At 48.4% G+C, this 7,180-nt stretch overlaps 1 pseudogene; it reads left to right on the top strand.

Moving 5' to 3' along the window:
• The first annotated feature begins 1,810 nt into the window (after positions 1 to 1,810).
• On the top strand, positions 1,811 to 2,898 carry LOC144752741 (uncharacterized; annotated as a pseudogene).
• Positions 2,899 to 7,180: the final 4,282 nt, after the last annotated feature.

Consider the following 7,180-nt stretch of genomic DNA (forward strand, 5'->3'; position numbering starts at 1 on the left):
GATGATCGCAAATAAAGGCAGGGAAGGTAAAATATCACCCATGAAATGCAAGCTACATAGCATCCGCTAGGGATCTAGACCTAATCTAAGTGTGAAGCCTGGATTTATCACAAATATTATGCAGAATAATAACATAAAATCCGTTGGATAGCCAAGTCTAGTTCTAATTTTTTATGGTATAATAGGAGCACCTAACACAAAAGAAAAGAGTGGTGCTTGAAAAGCAATCAGAGATACCAGCCAATCAAAATAGAGGTAAAAGGCAATGCTCCATTGGGGTAGGAGAAACACAGGATTGACAAGCTGAGACACGAATAAGAAGCAGGCAAATGAGAATGACATGAAAGCCAACCAATGGCAAGCAGTGTGCACGCTCCAAGGCACCTCAATATTCTTGGGAAGCCACATTATGTCTTTCAACGGACAGCACTTATGCTGTTTAGTAGCCTAGACCTAAAATCTGTTGTTCACTTCCAGGGCAAGTTACCCACTGGTATATCAAACAAGCAACAAAAGCATGTTCTTATACCTTAACATACCTTACTTGTACAGGTTTTACTCTGATGCACCGCATGCATAAGACCGAGCAAAAGCAGCATTTCCACTCATCCAATAATACGCCCAAAGAGAAAAAACAGATACAAAAACAGTATGTACACAATTCAGAACATACACGGAGCTTGCACTACATGCAGTGAGTGAGACCTGGAGATTAATAATCAGGGGCTAGGGGCCTGATGACAGTCTTGCAAACTAATGAACATTGATTGTGGGTAGAAGGGTTGGTCCGACCACTAGTCTTTCTGCAAATGTGGCAGGTAAGCCAACTGACAATGTGCTGTGTGGCATTATACGCTCTCTCCATGACTGCACCAGCCACATGGAGCCGCTGCTATGCCCGTGCGATCACAGCTTAGTGGCACCCGAAAGCACACAGCAGGAACTGAAGTGCTGTGAACATGAAAACACCCACTGTCAGAGAACAGTCCAGAGAGCCACATGCACCGGGCTGGTTCAGACTGATGATGTTTCTGTTTCTCTGGTGCTGGCCAGCCAACGAGGAACAGTTTGCTCTAATGTCTGGCCACATGTACCCTGGCCAAAGAAGAGAGTTGTCAACAGGGCACGAGTCGGGGGTACACGTGGGTACACGGCGTCCACCCACTATTTTCACTGGGTGGATGCCGTCCCCCCTGCCAAGAAGTTGGGCCCCACAGAATATGTTGATCTTGCCCCAGTGTCATTTTCAGACACCGGGACAGGTTCAGCAGCTCCTGCACGTTGTCTGCTTTTCATTCTCAGTAGCAACTTGCAGGCGGGGAGGGCCTTTTTTGGGTTTCGCCTGCCGAAAGGCTGCGCTCTGCGCAGCTTTTCAGCGCAGGTGAAATCCTTTGTTGACAATAAGGACTTCGGGAACGTCCCCCGGCTCTCATTGGCTAGCTCCATAAATGGAGGCTAGCCATTGAGTGCCGGATCTGTCCGTCAAGGCCGGACCAGATTCGGGGGCGTTCCCGAGATTTTTTCCCTGGGCGGAGTTACGTTGTTTCCCGTTCCCTCCCCTTTCCCGCCGTCCGTGTCCTCTCCCGCCCCCCTCCCGCCGTCCGTGTTCTCTCCCGCCCCCCTCCCGCCGTCCGTGTCCTCTCCCGCCCCCCTCCCGCCGTCCGTGTTATCTCCCGCCCCCCTCCCGTCGTCCGTGTTCTCTCCCGCCCCCGAATCTGGTCCGGCATTGAGCCGGCACCCGCCTTCCTGCTCCGGCCGTCTTCTGCGTCTCTCCTCCCCCTTTCCCGCCCCCTCCCGCTTGACATTTTTACCTTCCGATCAGCCGCATGGAGAGCGAGCAGGCAGCGGACTTCGCTGGAGGAGGAGGAGGAGGAATAGCTGCCCACATCCCGGAGGAGAGGATGAGCACCCAGCCATGGAAGCCGCAACCCGTTTGTGACGACAGTCAGGGCGGCCCCATCAGCGCACCTTCACAGGGGGAGGCCCCCGAGGCACAATGTCCCGGACCCCCGGACTGGGCACCTCCCGGAAGCCCCGAGGCCAGCGGCGGCTCCCTGCTCCCTAGGCAGCGGGAGCACGAAGAAGCCCCGGACAATTCCGAGCACAGCCCCCCCGTCCGGGGCCTCTTCGCTGAACATCAGCGCCGCCTCTCCCAATCCCCTTCCCCTCAGGGCTGTCCCACTGCCCGTCTACGAGGACTCTCACACCCCATCTCCACCTGCGGCCTCTCCTCATCATAGCCACTTAGAGCCCAAGACCACCGTTGAAACCTCTCAGTCTGCAGAGACTGCCTTTCAAGACCCCTCGTTCTCCGAGGCTTGTCCTCGCATACCCCTACCCCTACCCCCGACGGCTGTTTCGTCAGGTTCCGAGCTTGCCTTGCCCAACCCCTTATCGCCACCCTTCACATTGCCCTCCCTCTCCACCTCGCCAAACCCCTTGGAACCCGGATCTGCCCCGCCCAGCCACTTAATCTCTGCAGATGTTTCATTGAAGCCCCTGCCTGTGGCTTCCCTACCCACCCTCTTGCCACCCGGGGCCTCTTCATCCACCTGTCATCGTGAGTCCCCAACCCCCCCCTCCACACCCGGAGGAAGCTCCCCACATAAAGTTCCTTCTTCCAGCTCTCCCCCTGCAGCCACCTCTCCCAGCCTGGACTCCCAAGAGTCATCTTCCCACCTGCCCTCCCACCCCAGTTCGGACCTCAGTGTCAGCGAGGGTCTGGAGGAGCCGGCGGGGCGGGAGCGCGGCACTGGGCAGTCTGTCTATCACATCAAGTGGTTACTGTGGAAGGAGCAGAAGACTCCAATTGTTACCCAGAATGAAAACGGACCCTGTCCTCTGCTGGCTATCATCAATGTGCTGCTTTTGACCTGGAAGGTAAGGGGCACAGCTTAGTGTTGTCTAGATTTCAAGATTTACAAGCCGTTTAGGCACAGCCGCACAGGCCTGGAATCAGTCAAGGCCCCTCTGAATTGTAGGGAGTCTCCCCAACTGGGAGACAGTCTTTGCTTATTATAACCATTACTAATGGTCCATGTGAGACAATCACGCCGCTCCTCCTTGAAAAACACTTGAAAACCCAGAGTCTTGATGAATTCACAAAAGCACTCCTAACTATGTGGACTAGGAACAAACACTGCAAATGGTATATTTAGCTTGGCTTGAAAAATGTTTTTGGGATGCAGGGTGAAGATCTACTTTTGCCTTAGATGGGTGAGAATTATGTATTTTGTAGATTCTAAATTCATGCAGGATTGCACCCTCGGATTGCACCATCAGATTGCATGCTGTCTCAAAAATGAACAATTCCTATATCTTTGCAAGAAAAAATGGTGTAGACTCAAAACATTCTCCAAATCACATGCATTTTTGCCTTCATTGCTATTATTATTAAATATTTGTATTCTATTATTGTATTTTTGCAAGTGTCCTGCCCATACCGCAATCCAAAGATCACTGCTTTGAAAGTCATACCCTTGACAATTAACAGTATCTAATCCCATCTAGCTAATTTGTTAATCCTACCAGCCATATGCATGAACTCCCATAACCCCATCCCCTCCAATAATGATCACGCCGAACTCCCATCAATGTACAACAAAGAACCTGAAGTAAATACATGTATGGTTTCCTTGAGAGCATGTAACTAATCTCCATAACCACTGAATTAAACATTATCCTTAGGTTCCGGAGCAGCTTCCTGCCGGCCCAAAATTCTTAAATGCCTCGTAAGGGGTGTAAGACCTACATAGATACAATTGCAATATTATAGTACCAGTTATAGAGCAAGACAGGCACAATTAGGCATCTGTGCGCCAGACACATGGGTGTCGTAAAATTTCATAATAGTTATTATGGGGTGTGATCTAAAGAGCATAATTATTATAAGAGCTGTACCCTATGCAATAAAAAAGGGCAGCGGGTTTACCAACTGTTATTAGGAAAATATGTTTCAGCTCTTAGGCTTCTTTTTTTTACAACCTTATTAATTCTAAAAGTTCTAGCTTTGGGTTGCTACAATCAAACCAACTGGACTAATAAAGATGAAGGCAACGAGTTGTAGAAACACGCACAACATTATATGTCCTGACTACATCGAGCAAGTTGTAACCCTATAAGTGAGGGACCTAGCAAAGGTGAGTAACTGTCATTGAAAGATTGTATGCTCTCAGATTTGAAAATACAGTGTATTCTTGACATCTAACACAACCACTACTATAAAAACACTAGCGCAATTCAAAAATTCCCTCAGGGAGATTGCTCTTGAACAACATCAACAAGGGACCTTCTGAAGGAATTATTTTGTGTAATGAAATCTAAAAATTCATGAGTGGTCGCATAATTTCCAATCCACAATCAATTTCATTATATAGGCATATTTTTGGGGGGAAAAGAAATATATCGAATGAATGCTCAATTGATGAAGAGGCTTAACGGCGTGTACAATGAGCAATTTAATCCAAGTTTTTTTCAGTACTCAATTACATAGGAGTTCTAATTTTGTTTTCTTCAGTACTAAATTGAATAATTATGAAATAATTTTAGAGGGATATGACCAGCCACATTAGACAATGCACACCAATAAGGGCACAGCAATAATTGAATTCCATAATAGTATATAGAAGAGGCTTGAATGATGTAACAATCACGTAGCCCAGCTATAAAATCTCAGAGTTATAAAAGCAAGGCTGTATTCTGTAGATGGCATGTTATCTATTAATTTTTTTTATTTAGTACAGTTGTATATACCTATAATTCTTCCTCAAAAGATCCACCTTGATTGTTTACGGACAGTGTCCTGAGGATCGTCTTACTGATTGCTTCTGTTTGGGACCGAACCGTTGACAACTCTTCTACATCAGCCTATGAAACTTGCAGTTCCTTCAGTTTGCCTCATACTTGATAACTCGGAGACTTTATACTGGGACTAAGTGGTTGTGACGCTATTCAAGGCCTTTTCTAAGAGCTATTAGTATTGAAAAAATAAATTAGAATTCCTATGTAATTTATTATTGAAAAAACGTATGTTTGATACTTAAATTCCTCCATAATATTAACAGTATAGGCCCTATTGCCTCCCTTTTCCAATTCATTGAGGACATCCCAAAATGCTTTCACGTCATTGAACATATTAGCATTTAATAACCGATGCCATAGCACTGCTTGATAATGTGATTTCTCCAACCAAACTTTTTGTCTATAAGGTCTTCTCATTGACATCAGTTTAACCTTGGGACCGGGATAAGATGGAGTGGAGAGTGGAGAGTGCATAGGGAGTTGAGAGTGCATAGGGAGTTGAGAGTGCATAGGGAGTGGAGAGTGCATAGGGAGTGGAGAGTGCATAGGGAGTGGAGAGTGCATAGGGAGTGGAGAGTGCATAGGGAGTGGAGAGTGCATAGGGAGTGGAGAGTGGAGAGTGCATAGGGAGTGGAGAGTGCATAGGGAGTGGAGAGTGGAGAGTGCATAGGGAGTGGAGAGTGCATAGGGAGTGCAGCTCGAGGGAGTGGAGAGTGCATAGGGAGTGGAGAGTGGAGAGTGCATAGGGAGTGGAGAGTGCATAGGGAGTGGAGAGTGCATAGGGAGTGGAGAGTGCATAGGGAGTGGAGAGTGCATAGGGAGTGGAGAGTGCATAGGGAGTGCAGAGTGGAGAGTGCATAGGGAGTGCAGAGTGGAGAGTGCATAGGGAGTGCAGAGTGGAGAGTGCATAGGGAGTGCAGAGTGGAGAGTGCATAGGGAGTGGAGAGTGGATAGGGAGTGGAGAGTGGAGAGTGGATAGGGAGTGGAGAGTGGAGAGTGCGTAGGGAGTGGAGAGTGGAGAGTGCGTAGGGAGTGGAGAGTGCGTAGGGAGTGGAGAGTGCGTAGGGAGTGGAGAGTGGAGAGTGCGTAGGGAGTGGAGAGTGGAGAGTGCGTAGGGAGTGGAGAGTGGAGAGTGCGTAGGGAGTGGAGAGTGGAGAGTGCGTAGGGAGTGGAGAGTGCATAGGGAGTGGATAGTGCATATGGAGTGGAGAGTGGAGAGTGCATAGGGAGTGGATAGTGCATACGGAGTGGAGAGTGGAGAGTGCATAGGGAGTGGGGAGTGCATAGGGAATGGAGAGTGGAGAGTGCGTAGGGAGTGGAGAGTGGAGAGTGCGTAGGGAGTGGAGAGTGGAGAGTGCGTAGGGAGTGGAGAGTGGAGAGTGCGTAGGGAGTGGAGAGTGGAGAGTGCGTAGGGAGTGGAGAGTGGAGAGTGCGTAGGGAGTGGAGAGTGGAGAGTGCATAGGGAATGGAGAGTGCATCCCCTCTACTTCTCTTCTATGGACACTTGTACTTCTTCTACTTTCCACCAGCACAGTGTGTGTTTCCACTCGCCCGTGGCACTGGAGACTGAAGCACATCCTTCTTAGGGTGAAAACCGTCTTGCTGGTCATTATGGACACTCTTTCCAGTTCTGTACTTTTATGTGATCACACTATGCATTATGGGGGGTGTAGTGTTGCTTTGATTCCATTAGAACACAGCTGAAAACAATGATTTGTAGATAAAAACTCTAGTCCCACTAAATCTTGGAAGTGCTTATTCACACACACATGCATGCACGCACATATGCAAACACACTCTCTCTCCCTCAACAGGTGCACTACCTCCTCACAAGCACGGACACATGTTTGTAAAACAGGTTCTTTAACCCACCATGCCATCCCATAATGCAGTTCGGTTGGCTAGCACACCGTGGCTGACTGAAGATGCGCACTAGGATGGCGCCGGCACTTGACAGCCAGGCACAGAGAGGCGCGTGATTGACAATGGGCGACAAGACGAGCGTGACTGAGAGCAGACGCCAACTGAAATGTCCAACCCTTAAAAAGGAAAGATTTAATGACGGTATTTTTTGTGGAACTGGTGGCGAGCTTCCTGTTTCAAGATGAGTGAGTGAACCATGTCCAAAAAGACTGACACTCCAGTAGGGTAGTGTAGTGCTTTCAGCAAGCGTTGCCTTAATGTGCCACCCCAGCACGATTTAACCCCCTCAGCTGTCAATTGGGCATCTGTCACGTGACACCTGCAGACCAGACTCTGAATTTCTTCAGTGAAATCCAGTAGGGTACAATAGGTCTTACATTTGCAAGAGATTAAGCTGTTGGCAATGTAAATGACAATGCCATTTATTTATCTGTTTTCAAAACCAACACATAAATAA

The sequence above is a fragment of the Lissotriton helveticus genome, chromosome 5_1, assembly GCF_964261635.1.
Source record: "Lissotriton helveticus chromosome 5_1, aLisHel1.1, whole genome shotgun sequence".
Lineage (NCBI taxonomy): Eukaryota > Metazoa > Chordata > Amphibia > Caudata > Salamandridae > Lissotriton > Lissotriton helveticus.